The sequence below is a fragment of the Callithrix jacchus genome, chromosome 2 (genome assembly GCF_049354715.1).
Source record: "Callithrix jacchus isolate 240 chromosome 2, calJac240_pri, whole genome shotgun sequence".
NCBI lineage: Eukaryota > Metazoa > Chordata > Mammalia > Primates > Cebidae > Callithrix > Callithrix jacchus.
In genome coordinates this window covers 136,134,669-136,153,953 of record NC_133503.1, presented here as the reverse complement: position 1 = coordinate 136,153,953, position 19,285 = coordinate 136,134,669, and the positions used below count along the sequence as shown (strand labels likewise).

Sequence of the window (19,285 nt, the reverse complement as noted above, 5' to 3'; positions counted from 1 at the left end):
ATAAAAATCCAGATATTCTTTAATATACCACCAAGATATTTCATCAAATATAGAACTAATATATTGATATATTTCAGAAATGCTGTTAAGGCACACTAGCATCTAAACCTCGAAATGAGAAGACTTCTAAGGGCTACTTTGGAACAGGTATTTTGATGGAAATCAGTTTGTATATCCTCAACTCTGTCCTAAAATACACCTGTGGCTGTGGGAGTCAGGTCCTCCTTTCTCTCATCTTCTTTCACAGTCTCCCTCCTCCCACTTGATAAAAGAAACGGATCGGCCTGGCATGGTGGCTTACACCTGTAATCCCAGCACTTGAGGAAGCTGAGGTGGGCGGATCACCTGAGGTCAGGAGCATGGCTAACATGGGGAAAGTCTGCCTCCTAAAGATACAAAAAATTAACTGGGCATGGTGGCGGGCACCTGTAAACCAAAGCACTCAGGAGGCTGAGGCAAAAGAGTCCCTTGAACCGGGGAGGTGAAAGCTGCAGTGAGCTGAGATAGTGCCATTGCACTCCAGTATGGGCAACACGAGCAAAACCCCGTCTCAAAAAAAGAAAGAAAAAAGAAAAGGATCATGCCATGGTGCATCAACTGGGGAACAGGGGTCACATCGCAGGCAGAAAACAAAAGGACAGTTTAAAATACTTGTGTCCATTTAAAAGAAAATGAGTCTAATAACTAGTTTTTTTTAAAGTCCTGTGTCAGCCAAATGGCTTCCAATTCTTTTTTTTTTTTGACAGAGGATCTTGCTCTGTTGCCAGACTGGAGTGCAGTGACATGACCTTGGCTCACTGCAACCTCCGCCTCCCAGGTTCAAGAGATTCCCCTGCCGTAGCCTCCCGAGTAGCTGGGACTACAGGCACACGCCAGCGTCCCCGGCTGATTTTTGTATTTTTAGTAGAGACGGGGTTTCACCACGTTGGCCAGGATGGTCTCCAACTCCTGACCTCGTGATCTGCCCGCCTCGGCCTCCCAAAGTCCTGGCACCCAGCCTTCTTAAGCTATTTGTTACTTTGGGGAGAGGGCAGGGCACGAGGCTCAGTCCTTCTTGGCAGCGGCTTTCCTCAGAGCGGCCAGGACGTTCCTTAGCTCCTCCTGCTTCCTCTTGGCTCGGATGTGCGTCCCCACCCTTTTCGTGATGAACTTGAGAGCCTGTTTGTCCTTGGAGACCTTTGATAACTCCATGGCGTGCTGCTCATACCGGGCAAAGCCACACACTTTTTGGATCATGTTCCACACGAACTTGGCGTGTCTTTGGTCGGGCGCCCGCGACGGCGGCTGTGCCTGAGCTTGCTCAAGTTCTTGGTCACTTTGTGGCCCTTGTTGAGGCCCACGGCAGTGGGGTAGTGCAGAGCCATGGCTGCAGACAGCTGCTGCTCTCTAATGGTGGCTGCGGCGTGATATAAACTTTCATCTGTCAATTAAAACATGGATGAGATGGATGTTGTTTTATCAAATTCTTTTAGAAATTATTCGGCCAGGCGCGGTGGCTCACGCCTGTAATCCCAGCACTTTGGGAGGCCGAGGCGGGTGGATCACGAGGTCAAGAGATCGAGACCATCCTGGTCAACATGGTGAAACCCCGTCTCTACTAAAAATACAAAAACTTAGCTGGGCATGGTGGCGCGTGCCTGTAATTCCAGCTACTCGGGAGGCTGAGGTAGGAGAATTGCCTGATCCCAGGAGGCGGAGGTTGAGGTGAGCCGAGATAGCGCCATTGCACTCCAGCCTGGGTAACAAGAGGGAAACTCCGTCTCAAAAAAACAAAACAAAACAAAACAAAACAGAAATTATTCAAGCAAAATTATTTGAAGACCATTGTAGAAGAAATCTCAAATATGTAAGGACTTTGAAAATCCACCATTCACGGATTCTTACTGAAAATATCACTCAAATACATATTCCAACCACCAGAGCAATGACTCAAAATTAAGAACTCCAGACTGGAAAAGTCAGAGTAGGAGGAAAAAAAAGTGAGACGTTGAAATCAATTCAAATGACAACCAGATAAGTGTTAAAATTGGCTTTCAAATGCAAAGATTTTCGAATATGGATTCCAAAAGCATGCCCACGCCAAGGCAATTCTTGAAAAGGATTTAGATAGTGAAAAGAAAACACTTGTGGGTCTACAAAGATTAAATAAACAAAATTGGAAAGTAGGGATGGACTAATAGAAAGTAAACACCTGGCAGCTTTCCCAAATGCATTCACTTGCTGATAGGGTATGTGATTGCTGACTATGCGTATAGATGCTTGCACTATATCACGACACAAAATAGTCAAAGATCCCTCTCCTTGTACAATTTAGATTTATCTGCTTGAAGATGTATCTATGGTTACAGGGGAAAGGAAAATTTTAAAAATGGTTTTGTTTTTTACAAGTTCTAATTAGGGATATAGGGATACATAGGATTTTAAGTAAGTATGTAATGTGAACTTGACTATCAACTTAAGAAATTACATAATCAAAAAAGGAATATCAAAGAATGCAGGGAATGTGAAATGTTTTACAAAAAAGCAACCAATATGAATATATAAATATCTTTATGAAATGAAGAGTATCTGAATACAGATAATACTCCTCACTACTCATCTGTTAAAGGCAACAGTCCTTCTCTAAATTTCTATTTCTATTTTCCTTCTCCTCCATAAATTTCTAACAGAGTGATGATATCAACCCACCCTACAGGTTATCTGTACACTCAGTTTTTACCAATGCTATGGATATTTGAACAGGAATTTTAAAAAATAGTAGCAGCAAATTTCCCACAGCTTATGATTTCTTGTCTTGTTTTGCCTTTGCTCTATTAATGCATGTGGCCTTATTAATACATTAACAGTGATACCAGCAACATAGTTTTGATGAGCATCCCCTCTAAATCTTATGTTGAAATATAATCCCCAATGTTGGAGGTGGGAGCTGCCGGGGGAGGTGTTTAGGCCATGGGGGAGAATCCCTCATGGCTTGGTGCTGTCCTTGCAGTAGTGAGTGAGTTCTCATGAGATCTGGTTAAGTGTGTGGCACCTTCCCCTGACCGCACCTGCTCTCTCTTTGTTTGGAAAACTCTGCCCCTACCGCAAAATCTCTCTCTCTTTCCCTCCCCCACAAAGAGGCTCCCTTATCTCTCACTTTACATACCGGCCCTAGCCCTCCCGCTGCCCAGCTTCCCGCCCAGCAGTTCAAACTGACCAACAGTTGCCCACCACCTCGGCTTTTGGCTTCCCCACCACCCAGCCCTTCAGCCCCCTATAAAACAACCCTGCCCCTCTGAGCGGCGCGGCCATTCTCCTCTTCCTCCCGGCTGGTCCGCCCGGAGGCTCTTTCCTCTCAATAAAGCCTGAACTTAAGGAATTTCCTCTAGCCTGCGGTCCGGTTTTTTCTGAACGAGCTCAGTCTTCCCGCAGAGGGTAGGTCGGACACTCTTGCTTCTGCTTTGCCCTGTGAGATGCCTGCTCCTACTTTGCCTTCCACCATGAGTAAAAGCTCCTTAAGGCCTTCCCAGGAGCTGAGCAGATATCAGTGCCATACTTCTTGTACAGCCCGCAGAACTGTGCACCAATTAAACCTCTTTTCTTTATAAGTTTCCCAGTCTCAGTTATTTCTAACAATGCAAGGATGGCCTAACACAGCCTGTATCTCCCAACCAGGGAATTATCTCTTTGCTTTCCCAGGGGCAATGTTTGTCCTTCAGTGGCAACTTAATAACTGCTGACTGACCTTGAACTCTCCCTCAGAGCATATGGAATGCCATCAGTTTATCTTCTGCATAATTCAAAGTATCACTTCTAAATGTGAGGAATAATGGCCATATTTTCCACTTTGAGTATATGTTGTAAAATGACGTGATAGCTCAGAGTTTGAAATCTTAACCAACTAATGCCTACTATAGGCATTTTCTTAGGAAATTTATATCTGTATGACACTTTTTGGTCTGTAGGACAAAAATTGAGGAGAAATTGATGTGATTTTGACAAGAAGCTCTTCCACAAATCCTATTTTTTAGTTGTTAGCCAACCAAAATAAGATCTTACAATATTCTACAGATGAGCCCTAAAAATCCTCAGACTATACTGGGCTCAAATTGTCTGGGCCAATCAAGACAATAATACCTATGCCATCCCAACTGAGTAAGTTTATGAAGGTGAACCACAGACCTCACTGAAGACAATTCCAAGAAGGCTGAGCATTTTATAAAATATTTTCTCTGGAATCTGAAGGTTTCAACATTTTAAAAATCTCATGTTAGATACTCATGTATGCCAATAAATTTACATTTGTATATGACTTGAACTATGAGGTTTTGAACAGTTTCTTTCAACAAAGCAATGCACTAGTTCTGAAATTATTCTGATTTTAAATATCATTTGCATTTCTGTAAATGGAAAATTATATAACAAATTCTAGCTCTTTTGACTCTTATTAGTATTTGACTAACACTGACTCTCCAAGCCCTAAAAGAAAATAGCAGGAGTTGAAATTTCAGTTGCATTGGAGAAAATATGTACTTTGCTCCCTTAGAAATAAAGGAGAGCATGTTAGATGACCAGTCACGAAGAAGCTTGTCTCAATATGTTTTCTTTTGAAGCTCTAAGACAAAATAAGAGCAGTGCATATTACTAGGGATGAAAACCATCATGAATAAAAATCCAACACTGAGTGTTGCCAAAATGAGACCAGTGTTGGTACAGAATTGTATGGACAGGATAGGGGCATTCATTACCCCAGATACTTCACTTTCCTTGCTCAGCAGTGTAAACATGTAAGTGAATTGTAACTTATCAATTGCAGGTCAATTGATTTCCTGCTCCCACATTTCTGGTCATTTCTATTGTGTCTCCTCTTAACCAGCTTTTACAGAGCCTCAAAATGCATATATCCTGGAGGAGGCCATCAGAGTCTCCAAGCATGATCAATTCATGACCTGGGGTGTGTGTGTGTGTGTGTGTGTGTGTGTGTACGCACGCACACATGTAGAGAGAGAGAAAAAAAGAGGAGACTTGAGAATTCATAAACAAAATGTGATTGCATCTTCCTGAACCACAATACCTGAGTTGCTTTGCTGTGCATACAAATTCTGGAGGACTTAGATGAAATAGAGTGTAGCTTCTGCTAGTTACAGCATGCTTCTATGTAAAGCAACAAAACTTTTCCAAGTTTCAAAAGATAGACTTTTGATATCCAAGATTGGTTGCTATTATTGGTTCTATAGCAGTTGTCTTCCTTCTTTGGTATAAGCGTGTGGAAGATGAGAAGATGCGTTTAAGCCATTAGTTGATGTTTTCTAGTCTAATCACCTTTTGTTTGCTTGACAACATTGTTGGTATGTTAGAGATGCGGTAATATAGAAACTCCATCTGTAGCTATCAAAGCTTTAGTACCTCGTCCTCCCATCTGAGCTAATGGATGACATTCTTACTAAGCAACAATGGCACTTGGTGGCTGGTTCACAGTCAGATCATTTTCCAAAGATGATGTTAGGAACATTTGTTTAGCATGTAGCATATAATCAGTTAGGAGCTGTTTCCTTAATGTCTTTTTCTAGTTTGTTTTCTTCCCTTTCTGTATATTCTATTTTCTTTTTGCCCATTTCTGTGGTTCATGAAGGGTTCCTTCAGTTATAATGCTAGGAGGCCTTCAGAGTTGTGGCAGCAGCTTCTTCTTTTTCTCCGTCTTCTTCCTCCTATTCTCCTCCTCCTCCCTCCTCCTACTCCTTTTCTTTCTTTTCTTCCCTTGCTTCCTTTCCCCTCCCTCCCTCTCTTCCTCCCTCTTTTCTTTCTTTTGTTCTTTCTTTCTTTTCTTTCCTTCTTTCTTTCTTTCATTCTCTTTCTTTCTTCTTTTTTTTCTCTTTCTTTTTCTTTCTTTCTTTCTTGACAGGATCTAGCTCTGTCTCTCAGGCTAGAGTACAGTGGTGCAATCATGGCTCACTACAGCCTTGACTTCCTGGGCTCAAGCAATCCTTCCACCTCAGCCTCTCCAGCAGCTGGAACTACAGATGCATACTACCACACCAGGCTAATTTTTTTTTTTTAAAGAGTTGAGGTTTTGCCATGGAGCACAGGCTGATCTCAAACTCCTGGGCTCAAGCAGTCGTCCTGTCTCAGCCTCCCAAAGTGCTTGGATTACAGGCATGAGCCACCCCACTGGGCCCAGCATCTTTCTTGATGTCTTGTTTATCAGTGTTGCTGTTTGCTTTTTGTTTGTGTCAGGGTTTAGACCTTCAACATTACATGGACATTTGCTATCAGTTTTCTTGAAGACAAAGGGTTAACTGCCCAAGCAACTGACACACAAAAACCAAAATCACAAGAATCAGCATAATTTACTATTATTATTTCTACTCTTTGAGTTTTCATCTTTAGAATTTAAGGTACTATGATCCTATAGGAGCCAGAGCTTATTCTAAATTCCTCACTGTCAGGCTGGGTGGAGACACCTGTAATCCTAGCACTTTGGACAGCCAAGGCGGGTGGGTCACTTGAGGTCAGGAGTTCAAGACCAGGCTGGCCAACATGGTGAAACCCCATCTCTCTACTAAAAATATAAAAATTAGCTGGGCACGATGATGCACACCTGTAGTCTCAGCTACTTGAGGGACCAAGGCATGAGAATCGCTTGAACCCAAGAGGTGGAGATGGCAGTGAGCAGAGATAGCACGACTGCACTCCAACCTGGGTAACAGAATGAGACGCCGTCTCAAAAAAAAATCCTCCCTTTCTTCATTAAAAATACAAAGTACAAAAAGATTAAAGCTAAATTACATTAATGGAGAAAAAAAGCATTTTAACCAAAATAGTTTTCCCTCACCCCATTTCCATTTGATGCCAATCAAAACATACCACTTGCCATTTAGTAAAAGCAATTAAAAAAAACCCCAGAACAAAAGCAGTGTACTTGCACACAGACATATAAATGAATGTGGAAAGAGAAAATAAAAGAATAAAGAAAACTATGCCCGGGCTCTGTGACTCATGCCTGTAATCCCAGCACTTTGGGAGGCTGAGGTGGGTGGATCACCTGAGATCAGGAGTTTGACCAGCCTGACCAACATGGAGAAACCCCATCTCCACTAAAAATACCAAATTAGCCAGGCATGGTGGCACATGACTGTAATCCCAGCTACTTGGAAGGCTGAGGCAGGAGAATTGCTTGAACTGAGGAGGTGGCAGCTGCAGTGAGCAGAGATCGCACCATTGCACTCCAGCCTGGGCAACAAGAGCAAAATTCCATTTCAAAATAAAAAGAAAAAAGAAAACTAAACTCTAGTTGTTACAGTATCCTGGAACCAAATTGTAGTTTTCTAACTGAGAATGTGTCTTTGTGTGTAGAACAGAGTTCTGGGTTCAAGTAGCAGTTTCTCTCTTTTTTTTTGAGACAGAGTTTTGCTCTTGTTACCCAGGCTGGAGTGCAATGGCGCGATCTTGGCTCACGGCAACCTCCGCCTCCTGGGTTCAGACAATTCTCCTGCCTCAGTCTCCTGAGTAGCTGGGATTACAGGCACGCGCCACCATGCCCAGCTAATTTTTTTTTTGTATTTTTAGTAGAGACGGGGTTTCACCATGTTGACCAGGATGGTCTCGATCTCTTGACCTCGTGATCCACCTGCCTCAGCCTCCCAAAGTGCTGGGATTACAGGCTTGAGCCACCGCGCCCGGCAGGTTCTTTTTTTTAATAGATGCCTCCTTTTTTTTTGCCCCACACATCAATTGTATCTTCTCCCTCCACTTTCAGCTCTTTGCAGATGTCTACTTCATTGATTTTCTGCTTGTCAAATGCAGATCTGATCTGCCTGACAAACTCCATCCTTCACAATAGGATCTGCCATTTGAAGGCTTGGATGGGGCTAGGGCCTGCTTCCAAAGTGGCTCATACATATCTATGCCTGGCAAGCTAGTGCTGGTTGTTAGCAGGAGGCTGCAATTCCTAACCACAAGGACCTCTCCATAGGGTTGCTTGAAAGTCTCATGACATGGCAGCTGGCTTCCAGCATAGTGAGTGATCCAGGAATTGGGTTTTGATGCAGAGAAAAATCCTGCTACAGTAACTTTCCTAGCCTATTTCATCACCTCCACCCATTCTTGCCCTTAGAAGGAAGAGGAGTTTCTGGTTGGTAAATTAATGGAAGAAATTAGGTATGGTCAGTTTCTTTGTGCTTATTTGGAGCAGGTTAACTCAGGAGGAAGACATTCTACTCTAATCTATTTGCTGGCCAGACTAAAGGGCCCACTCTTTAGGGGAGTCTTTGACCTGTCTAGCTACACCAGGAACTGAGTGGGCTGGGTTGAAAGTAAGCCCGTGTGGCTGTACATCTAAAGTCACCATCTCCCATCAGCATTGCCAGTGATATTTTGAGCTCCACCAATGTGATTCTATATCAACTAGTTCTCAACACAGAAAGAGTAGATGGGAACTCTTTAAACCTGAAAATTTGATGGAAGGGTATAAAATTAGATTAATTCAGCAAATAATTTGAAGAATGAAATTGTTTCCCACTGGGTAAATCTGAACATCTTCAAGGCTGAGGATATTACTGTGTTCAATTCTTTTCCTTACAGCCTACAAAGGTACTATCAAGACTTCTTCCAGAGGCGTGTTTGGATAGGGAGGACACAGGAAATCAGGGGTGGAAGTGTAGAGAGAGAGAGTCATTTTTGTTTATCATTCTTGGCCTCAAATTTTCTCACCTGCTTTGGTCAATGTCTAGTGGTGGTACTAATGTGAGAAATACTAACCAGATAAAATTTTCCTGGAAGACTTTTGACTCCAATCTCTACTTTCTCTCGTAACAACAGATCCCCAGCAATGATGACGATGACCATGACTACTACTATTACTATAATAATAGCACTTACTATTTTTGAGTGCCTACCATAAGGCGGACAGCATCCTTTGGGCTTTACATACATTGTTTCTGATATTTACATCAGCCCTAAGAAGTAGATATTATTTTCATTTTACAGGTGAAATGAGGCCACACGGCCCAGAGAGATTAAGAAACATGCTCCAGGTCACACAGAGATTGGAACTCCTGTCTTTCTGACTTCAAAGCTTGTGCTCTTTTCATTTTGTCACATCTAAACTTTTCAGGGTGGTGAGGGCAGTTAAAGAAGAGGGTGTTCTTGTTTTTTGAGACTCCTTGACTTCTCCTAGGAGGGTTTTCCAGATAACCCAGAAACTCAGGGGACATTAAGGCAGAAGATTCAATTCAGAGACCATCTTAACCTTCCAACAGCCCCACCTCCCACCCCGCCCGATTCCCAGCCATGAAACTGTTATCACTTCTAACTCAGAACTGTGCTGAGAGGCCATCTGTTAAGCCAGGAGGTGCCATTATCTTTTATGGTCCTTTAAAACAACCATTGCTTGAGTAATTGAAACTGCATTTGACAATGGAAGATGAGATTCTGTGTCTCTGAGGGACCATATCTACATTGCTATTTTGTCTTCTCATGGCAAAAGGAACTTGAAACAACTCCAACATTGAGAGGGAAGAACAGCAATTACCTTAATGGGTGTGGTAGGCAGAACGATGGCTTTCCACAGCTGTCCATGTGTTTTTCCCTGGGATCTGGGACTATGGTTCCTTATATGGCAGAAGGGACTTTTTGTAGATTGATTGAATTAAGAGATTTGCATTAGAGGAGATTATTTTGGATTATCTGGTGGGCCCGATATTATCACAAGGGTCCTTAGGAGGGAAGGAAGGAGGCAGGAGAGTCAGAGAAGATGTGACTACAGCGGCAGAGGTTGGAGTGATAGGATTGCTGATGGGGTGTCATAAGCCAAAGACTGCAGGAAGCCTCTAGAAGCTGGAAAAGGCAAGGAAACAGATGGCCCCGCAGACCCCCCATGTGAGATATGGCAAAGTTTCTCTTCAAACAGCCTGATCCTTTAATTCCCAGTGCCCTACCACCCTTTCTTCTCCTTTCCTTCTTTCTGCTTTTACTACGTGCCCAGGCAGGCCACAGCACCAGTGGCGTTATCAGCACCAGCTCACATTCCTTTCCTTATTTAAGAAAAAACTAGCTCTCTAGCTTGCTGCTGATGACCCCTTCCTCCTTCCTGCCTCTCTCTTATATGCCTGTCTTATTTAAGGAAAAGTTTAAATGTTTAGCCAGTCAAGTCTAGCTTAGATTATGCAGTCCCACCCCAGCCAATGGAAAAAGGGCACAAAGGTAAGATTTGCATCAGGAATAAAAACTTTCACCCTCCTTTGTTCTGTGTGCCCTCATAGCAACTAGCCATACAGGAAGACCCCCTCTGCACAGAAGTAAATTCGCTTTGCTGAGAAATCCTTTGCCTAAGTGCTTGTTTTTTCTTACGACTCTGAGCTCTATTTCTAACATCCTAGAAGCAACACAGCCATGCTGACACCTTTTAGCCATGAAACCCAGTCAGATTTCTGACTTCTAGAACTGTATGTTAATTTATATTGCTTTAAGGCACTAAATTTTTGATAATTTGTTGCAGTGGCAGCAGGAAGTGAATACACTAAGATACCCTCTACTCTTGTTCATTTAATTATTTATACAATTGGCCATTAAAAGCCCTGGTCAGAACCTCTGTGTCTGCTAGGGACCCCGCCATCTAAACTTTTCTTGCAAAGCAGGAGGTATCAGGCATATCACGTACAGCATACTGTGTTGTTATTGCCTCTTTTCATAATGGCCTTTTGGAGCAATGAGTATCAACGATACTGTTTGATACTGATAAAAAACTGATAGATCAACACCATTTCTGTGGAGTCAAACCCTAGAGGGCTCTGCACAGCCTGCTACTCTGAGACGTAATAAATACTAATCAGCAACAGTACAACTAGTAGTAGATGGCACATGTCCATTTGTGGCTTGTGCTTCTGGAAAATAAGGCATGGCTGTCACCACGAGGCAGCTTCCCGGGTTTCCTGAGTCAGCTATCACCAACGGAACTGCTTCAGTGCTACGGGAAACGAGGCAAAAAGTCAATGACTCCCAATGAAGGAAATGGCACAGCTAATGCAAGTTCCTCTGAAGCTGACCTGGTATTTGTCGGTGTTGACAGTTAATGACCCTGGTTGGGGCCCCATTAGGGAGTGGGGTAAAGAGCATCTTTGTTTTCAGCTGAACACTTTAGAAACTACCTTGTGGATTAAAAGGCATCCACTGACTAAATGCCAGTCAGCAGGATAATGATTTAATTAACCTTCCTACTGAAGCTGGTGGGAACTCAATGCAGTCATTTCCTGGTAGAAACTCTTACCACAAAACAAATTCAATTGATTTCTGCCCACTCCTCTCATCCTCTGTGGAAATTGGAAAGAGCAAAACAGTTCCAACTGGTTAGACCAAAGATGCCTTCCGGAGGGCTTCAATTTGCCAACACTGCTGGGAACCGGAACGGGCTGGGGTCCAATAAATCCCATGTGGCTTTGGTGCAGAGTGTCAGGTCACTACTAGATTCTTACACTCCTCCGTGCTCTGCACTATCTCCTCTATGCACTCTCAGGGGAAAATTCCCCTCATTGATTAAATGCTGCATTACCCTTTAATGAGTGTTTATACACTGGTCCCATGGCTGCTAAATCAGGAATAAGGCATTCCTGCCTCAAGCATTGGAAATCATCCCAGTATAACTAATGCTAATACTTGTCAAGATACCAGAATTTAACATCAAATTAGTCAATCAAATTACCAGAAGGAGATAAAATGATATTTTGGCATTTCCATTTTACTGACAGGGTTAGGAATCTATGTCCTTTACAACATATTCCCTGAGTGCCTCTGATGTGCTGGCACATTTAGAGAAAGCTAACTAATTCTATGTTAATGTGTACAATCAGGACCCAATACCTAAATCTAGGTAGTGTCTCAGGTCATCCACTGTTTATCTGCATTTCTATTATTTTGTTGATAGGAAGATAGCAAGAAGAACTTTACAAAATTTAATTCTTTGGTGGGCACTCTGGCAGATGTCTCATTTAATCTACAGACTACATTGGTGTCACTTTGAGTCTTCCAATAAGTAAATGCTGAGATAGAGTAAGGCTTATTGGGGAATAACACGAGTGTCGCTATTTCCTTTAGTTCAGCTCTGCTCTTTGTTATTTCTTTTCTACTGGCAACTCTGGGTTTGGTTTGTTCTTGTTTTTCTGGTTTCTTGAGATGCAACATGAAGTTGTTAATCTTTTACCTTTCTGGTGTTTTAATGTAGGCATTTAATGCTATAAAATTCTCTCTTAGCATTGTTTTTGCTGTATCCCAGAGATTTTGGTATGCTGTGTTTCTGTTTTAATTCATTTCAAAAAAGTTTTAAATTTACATCTTAATTTCTTCATTTAATGTCCATGTATTTGTATAGTCTCAAAAATTCTTTGTTATTGACTTCTAGTTTTATTCTGCTGTAGTTTGAGAAGATATTTGATATGATTTAGATTTTTAAAAATTTGTCGAGACTTGTTTTGTGGCCTAAGATATAGTCTGCCTTCGAGGATGTGCCATGTGCTGATAAAAACATATATTCTACAGTTGGTGTGCAGATTAGTCTATAAAATTCTTTTTTTTTTTAAATTTTTATTGCATTTTAGGTTTTGGGGTACATGTGCAGAACATGCAAGACAGTTGCATAGGTACACACATGGCAGTGTGTTTTGCTTCCTTTCTCCCCTTCACCCACATTTGGCATTTCTCCCCAGGCTATCCCTCCCCACCTCCCCCCCCCGATGGCCCTCCCCTTTTCCCCCCAATAGACCCCAGTGTTTAGTACTCCCCTCCCTGTGTCCATGTGTTCTCATTTTTCATTACCCGCCTATGAGTGAGAATATGCGGTATTTCATTTTCTGTTCTTGTGTCAGTTTGCTGAGAAGGATGTTCTCCAGATTCATCCATGTCCCTACAAACGACACGAACTCATCATTTCTAATTGCTGCATAATATTCCATGGTGTATATGTGCCACATTTTCCCAATTCAGTCTATCATCAATGGGCATTTGGGTTGATTCCAGGTCTTTGCTATTGTAAACAGTGCTGCAATGAACATTCGTGTGCATGTGTCCTTATAGTAGAACGATTTATAGTCCTTTGGATATATACCCAGTAATGGGATTGCTGGGTCAAATGGAATTTCTATTTCTAAGGCCTTGAGGAATCACCACACTGTCTTCCACAATGGTTGAACTAATTTACACTCCCACCAATAGTGTAAAAGTGTTCCTTTTTCTCCACATCCTCTCCAGCATCTGTTGTCTCCAGATTTTTTAATGATCACCATTCTAACTGGCGTGAGATGGTAATTCAATGTGGTTTTGATTTGCATCTCTCTAATGACCGGTGATGATGAGCATTTTTTCATATGATTGTTGGCCTCATATATGTCTTCTTTGGTAAAGTGTCTGTTCATATCCTTTGCCCATTTTTGAATGGGCTTGTTTGTTTTTTTCCTGTAAATCTGTTTGAGTTCTTTGTAAATTCTGGATATCAGCCCTTTGTCAGATGGGTAAACTGCAAAAATTTTTTCCCATTCTGTTGGTTGCCGATTCACTCTAGAGACTGTTTCTTTTGCCATGCAGAAGCTGTGGAGTATGATTAGGTCCCATTTGTCTATTTTGGCTTTTGTTGCCAATGCTTTTGGTGTTTTGTTCATGAAGTTCTTGCCTACCCCTTAGTCTATAAAATTCTAAGTTCATTTGGTTGAAAGAAAGAACAATTAAGTTCTATTTGTTTTGTTATTTTTCAGTCTCGACCAGTCTAGTGCTATGACTAAGGTATTAAAGTCCCCCACTACTGTATTGCTATCTTTTTCTGTAGATCTACTAATATTTGTTTTATGACCCTGGGTGCTTTGGTATTGGATGCATATATATTTAAGGTTGTTATATCCTCTTGTTGAATTGATTCCTTTGTCATTATATAATCACCTTCTGTGTGTGTGTTTTTAACTGTTTTTGATTTAAAGTGTGTGTGTGTGTGTGTGTGTGTGTGTGTGTTTTCAGACAGAATTTTGCTCTGTCGCCCAAGCTGGAGGGCAGTGGTGTGATCTCAGCTCACTGAAACCTCCACCTCCTAGGTTTAAGTGATTCTCCTGCCTCAGCCTCCCGAGTAGCTGGGATTACAAGCACCTTCTACCATGCTCAGCTAATTTTTGTATTTTTAGTAGAGACAGGGTTTCACCATGTTGGCCAGGCTGGTCTTGGACCTGTGACCTCAAGTGATCCACCCACCTTGGCCTCCCAAAGTGCTAGGATTATAGGTGTGAGCCCCTGCACCTGGCCCTAAAGTCTGTTTTATCTGATGTAAATATAGGTATTCCTGCTTGCTTTTGGTTTTTAAAAAGATAGAGGAGGAAATTATTATTATTATTATTATTTTGAGATGGAGTTTCACTCTTGTTGCCCAGGCTGGAGTACAAGGGCACAATCTCAGCTCACTGCAAACTCTGCCTTTTGGGTTCAAGCGATTCTCTTGCCTCAGCCTCCCGAATAGCTGGGATTACAGGCATGCACCATCACACCTGGCTTATTTTGTATTTTTAGTAGAGATGGGGTTTCTCCATGTTGGTCAGCGTGGTCTCGAACTCCAACCTCAGGTGATCTGCCTGCCTCAGCCTACCAAAGTGCTGGGATTACAGGTGTGAGCCACTGAGACTGGCTAGAAATTCTTCCTAACTCATTCCATGAGGCCAGTACCACCCAAATACCAAAATTAGATAAGATCACAAGAAAAAAAATAAAACTACAGACCAATATTGCTGAAAAATACAGATGCAAAAATTCCCAACAAAATACTAGCAAACCAAATCCAAAAGCATATCAAAAAGATAACATATCATGATCAAGCGGTTTTATACTAGGGAGGCAAGGTTGGTTCAACATATGCAAATCACATAAAGGGAAGGACAAAAACCATACATGATTATCCCAACCAATGCAGAAAAAGCATTTGCTGAAATTCCTTCATGATAAAAACCCTCAAAGTAAGCATAGAAGGAACATACCTCAAAATAATAAAGGCCATATATGACAAACCCACAGCCAATGTCATACTGAATGTGGAAAAGTTGAATCCATTCCCTCTAAGAGCTGGAACAAGACAATGCCCACTTTCACCATTCCTATTCAGCATAGTACTACTCAAGGTTTTAGCCAGAGAAATAAGGCAAGAGAAAAAAACAGTCATACAAATTAGAAAAGAGGAAGTCAAATTATTCCTGTTCATTGATGATATAATCTTTTTTCTAGAAAAACCCAAAGACTCTACCAAAAAACTCTTAGATTTTATAAATAAATTCGCTAAAGTTTCATGATACAAAATCAACTTATAAAAATTAGTAGCACTTCTATATGCCAGTAATGCTCAAGCTGATAACTAAATCAAGAAGGCAATGCCTTTTACAATAGCTAAAACAAAACAAAACAAAACAAAGACAGCAAAAAAACTAACTTAGGAATGTATTTAACCAAGGAGGTAAAATAGCTCTACCAAAAAACCTACAAAACATTGAGGAAAGAAAATTTAGATGACACAAACAAATGGAAAAACATCCCACGTTCATGAATTGGAAGAATTAATATCATTAAAATAAGCATACTGCCCAAAGCAATACAGATTTAATGCAATTCCAATAAAAATACTGTCATTTGTCATAAAATTTTAAAAAATGCTAAGATTCATACTGAATAAAAAAAGAACCCAAATAGCCAGAGCAATCCTGACCAAAAAGAACAAAGCTGGAGGTTCACATTACCTGACCTTGAGTTATACTGCAAAGCTACAGTAACCAAAACAGCATGGTACTGGTATAAAAATAGACACATAGATCAATGGAACAAATAGAACCCTCAAATAAAGCCATATATATAGAGCCAAGTGATCTTTGACAAAGTTTGACAAGAGAATACCCTGGGGAAAGGACACCCTTTTCAAAACATGGTGCTGAAAAAATTGGATTGCTGTATACAGAAGAATGAAATTGGATTGCTATCTCTAACTATATAAAAAAGTCAAGTCTAGATGGCTCAAAGATTTATATAAGGCCTAAAACTGCAAAATTACTAGAAGAAAACCTAGAGAAAATTCTTCTAGACATTGAACTAGGCAAATAACATGACTAAGATTGCAAAAGCACAGGCAACAAAACAAAAAATAGACAAATGGAACTTGAACAAAAAACTTTTCCACAGCAAAAGAAATAATCCACAGAATGAACATACAATCTGCAGAATTAGATAAAATATTTTCAAACTATGAATCCAACAAAGGATGAAAATCCAGAATTTACAAGGTACTCACACAATTCAACAACAATGACAACAAAACAAATAGCGTTATTAAAAAGTGGACAGAGGACATGAAAAACATTTTTCAAAAGACATACAATATGACTAATAACATATTAGTTTAGTATGTTATTCTGTTAATATGGCTAATAACATATTAACAATACTCAATATCACTCATCATTAGAGACATGCAAATTAAAACCACAATGAGATATCATCTTGCACCAATCAGAATAGCTATTAATAAAGACAAAAAAATAGGTTGGGTGTGGTGGTTCATGCCTGTAATCCCAGCACTTTGGGAGGCCGAGGCAGGCGAATCACGAGGTCAGGAGTTCAAGACCAGCCCTGACCACCATGGTGAAACCCCGTCTCTACTAAAAATGCAAAAATTAGCCAGACAAGGTGGAACACACCTGTAATCCCAGCTACTCAAGAGGCTGAGGAAGGAGAATCACTTGAACAAGGGAGGTGAAGGTACAGTCAGCTGAGATTGTGCCTCTGCACTCCAGCCAGCCTGGGCAACGGAGCAAGATGCCATCTAAAAAAAAAAAAAAGACAAAAAATAACAGGTGTTGGTGAGGATGGGGAGAAAAGGGAACACTTATACACTGTTGGTAGAAATGCAAATTATTACAACCTCTATGGAAAACAGCATGGAGATTTATCAAAAAACTAAAAATAGAAGTATTCAATCCAGCAATGCCACACCTGGGGTATCTATACAAAAGAAAAGAAATCATTCTATCAAAAAGATACCTGCACTCACATGTTTATTGCATCACTATTCACAATAGCAAAGATATGGAATCAACCTAAGTGTCTATCAACAGATGATTGGATAAAGAAAATGTGGTATCTATATGCAATTGAATAAAAGAATGAAATAATACCCTTTATTGCAATATGGATGGAACTGAAGACAATTATCTTAAGTCAAGTAAGACAAAGAAAGACAAATGTTGCATGTTTTCATAAGTGCGAGCTAAATAATGTGTACATATTGATCTAAAGTATGAAATGATAGACATTGAGACTTAGGAGAGTGGAGGGCTGGGGGGTTGGATGATGAAGAATTAGTTAATGGGTATGATGTACATTATTTGGGTGATGGATACACTAAAAGCCCAGACTTTACTGCTATGTAATATATTCATGTAGCAAAATTGCACTTGTAACCCTTAAATTTATACAACTAAAAAAAGTAAATTAAAAATGATGCAGTAATCCAGGCAAGAAGTGATGATGACTTGGACTAGGGCATGGCAGTGGGGATAATCATATTTAGGATATATATATATATATATTTTTTTTTTTGAGGGAAAAAGAGAAAAAGAAGGGGAAAAAAAGAAAAAGAGGGAAAAGAATATTACTTCATTCCTAAAATGGGTTTCAATAATGGCCGATCAATATTTTGAGTGTTTAAAGTGGTTAATGCATATTTTATTTGTTTAAAATGGAGACCTCTATTGTGTTTATTTGTTCTGGCTCTGAGTTCAAGTCCTGGATATCGTTATCAATTTGTTGTCTCGTTGAATCTAAATCTCATTATGTGTCTTATGTATCTGGGTGTTAAGATCTCTTATTGTTGCATTAATCCTTTTACCCTTGCATCCTTGTAGCTCTGAAATCTATTTTATTAAGTGTGAGAATTGCAACTCCTGCTTTTTATTTATTTATTTTTGCTCTCTATTTGGTTGGTGAGTTTTTTTCCATCCCCTTGTTTTGAGTCTTTGTATATCTTTAGATATATCGTTAGATTTTGTGGATAATGTATATTTTGTGTGTTTAAAATGGAGAGCTCTATTGAGTTTATTTGTTCTGGATCTTAGTTCCAGTCCCGGATATCGTTATCAATTTTCTGTCTTGTTGAATCTAAATCTCATTATGGGTCTTATGTATCTGGGTGTTAAGATCTCTTATTATTACATTAATCCTTTTACTCTTGTATCCTTGTAGCTTTGAAATCTATTTTGTCAAATGTGAAAATTGCAACTCCTGCTTTTTATTTATTTATTTTTGCTCTCTATTTGGTTGGTACGTTTTTTTTTTTTCCAACCCTTTATTTTGAGTCTATGTATATCTTTGGATATACCGTTAGATTTTGTCTGTATCTTTTGATTGGGAGATTTGGTCGATTTAAATTTAGGGTTGCTGCCATTTGATATTAACTGGCTATTTTAATGTGGGGATAATCATATTTAGGATATATATTTTGAAGGTAGAATTGATGGCATTTGCTGGTAGATCCAATCGAAGGTGTAGGAGAAGAAAAACATCAGAATGACACCAAGGTTGTTGGCCTGTGCAGTGAGAGGTATGCTGTTGCCATTAGCTACGAAAGAGAAGACTGCAGGAGCAGCTGGTACAGAGGGATATTAGAAGCTCATGCAGCTGTGATTTTGAGATATGTAGGCAATAGACGCACAGGTCTGAAGTTCAAAGTAGAGGTCTGGGCTGGAAATATAAAGGTAAGAACCTTTCACCTATAATTGAAAAATTAATTTTTTTTTTGTGCCATGAGTCGGATGTGAACGAAAAATTAAATTTAAGGAAGTGAGTGCAGCTGATATCACCAAGGGAGGGAGTGGACATAGATAAGAGAGGACCAAGGTCTGATCCTGGGCTCTCCAACCTTTAGACACCAGAGAGATAAGAAGAAATTAGCAAAAAAGACTGAGAAGAAGAACAGGATGAAAAATAGCTAAAAGAAGCAAAATTTCAAGTGATCAACTGTGTTAAATGCTGGTGATGGGGCTTGTAAAGTGAAAACTGCGAAATAACCCTTGGATTAAGAATGTAGAGAGATCATTAGAGACCTTGAAAAAAGTAGCTTCAGTGAGATGGTGAGGGTGAAACCTGATTGAAGTGAGTTCTAAAGAATTTGGAAACAGTGTATATATTCTTTTTTTCCCCCTACTCTTACCATTGGAATTTACATATTGTAAGGAGCTCTCTTGTAAAGAGAAGAAGAAAATTAGGGCAATGTTTGGAGGGAGAAGTGAGATCAAGAGAGGGTTTTAGAATA

At 40.3% G+C, this 19,285-nt stretch overlaps 1 pseudogene; it reads right to left on the bottom strand.

Moving 5' to 3' along the window:
• Positions 1-1,044: 1,044 nt before the first annotated feature.
• On the bottom strand, positions 1,045-1,431 carry LOC100405805 (large ribosomal subunit protein eL36 pseudogene; annotated as a pseudogene).
• Between the last annotated feature and the right edge of the window lie 17,854 nt (positions 1,432-19,285).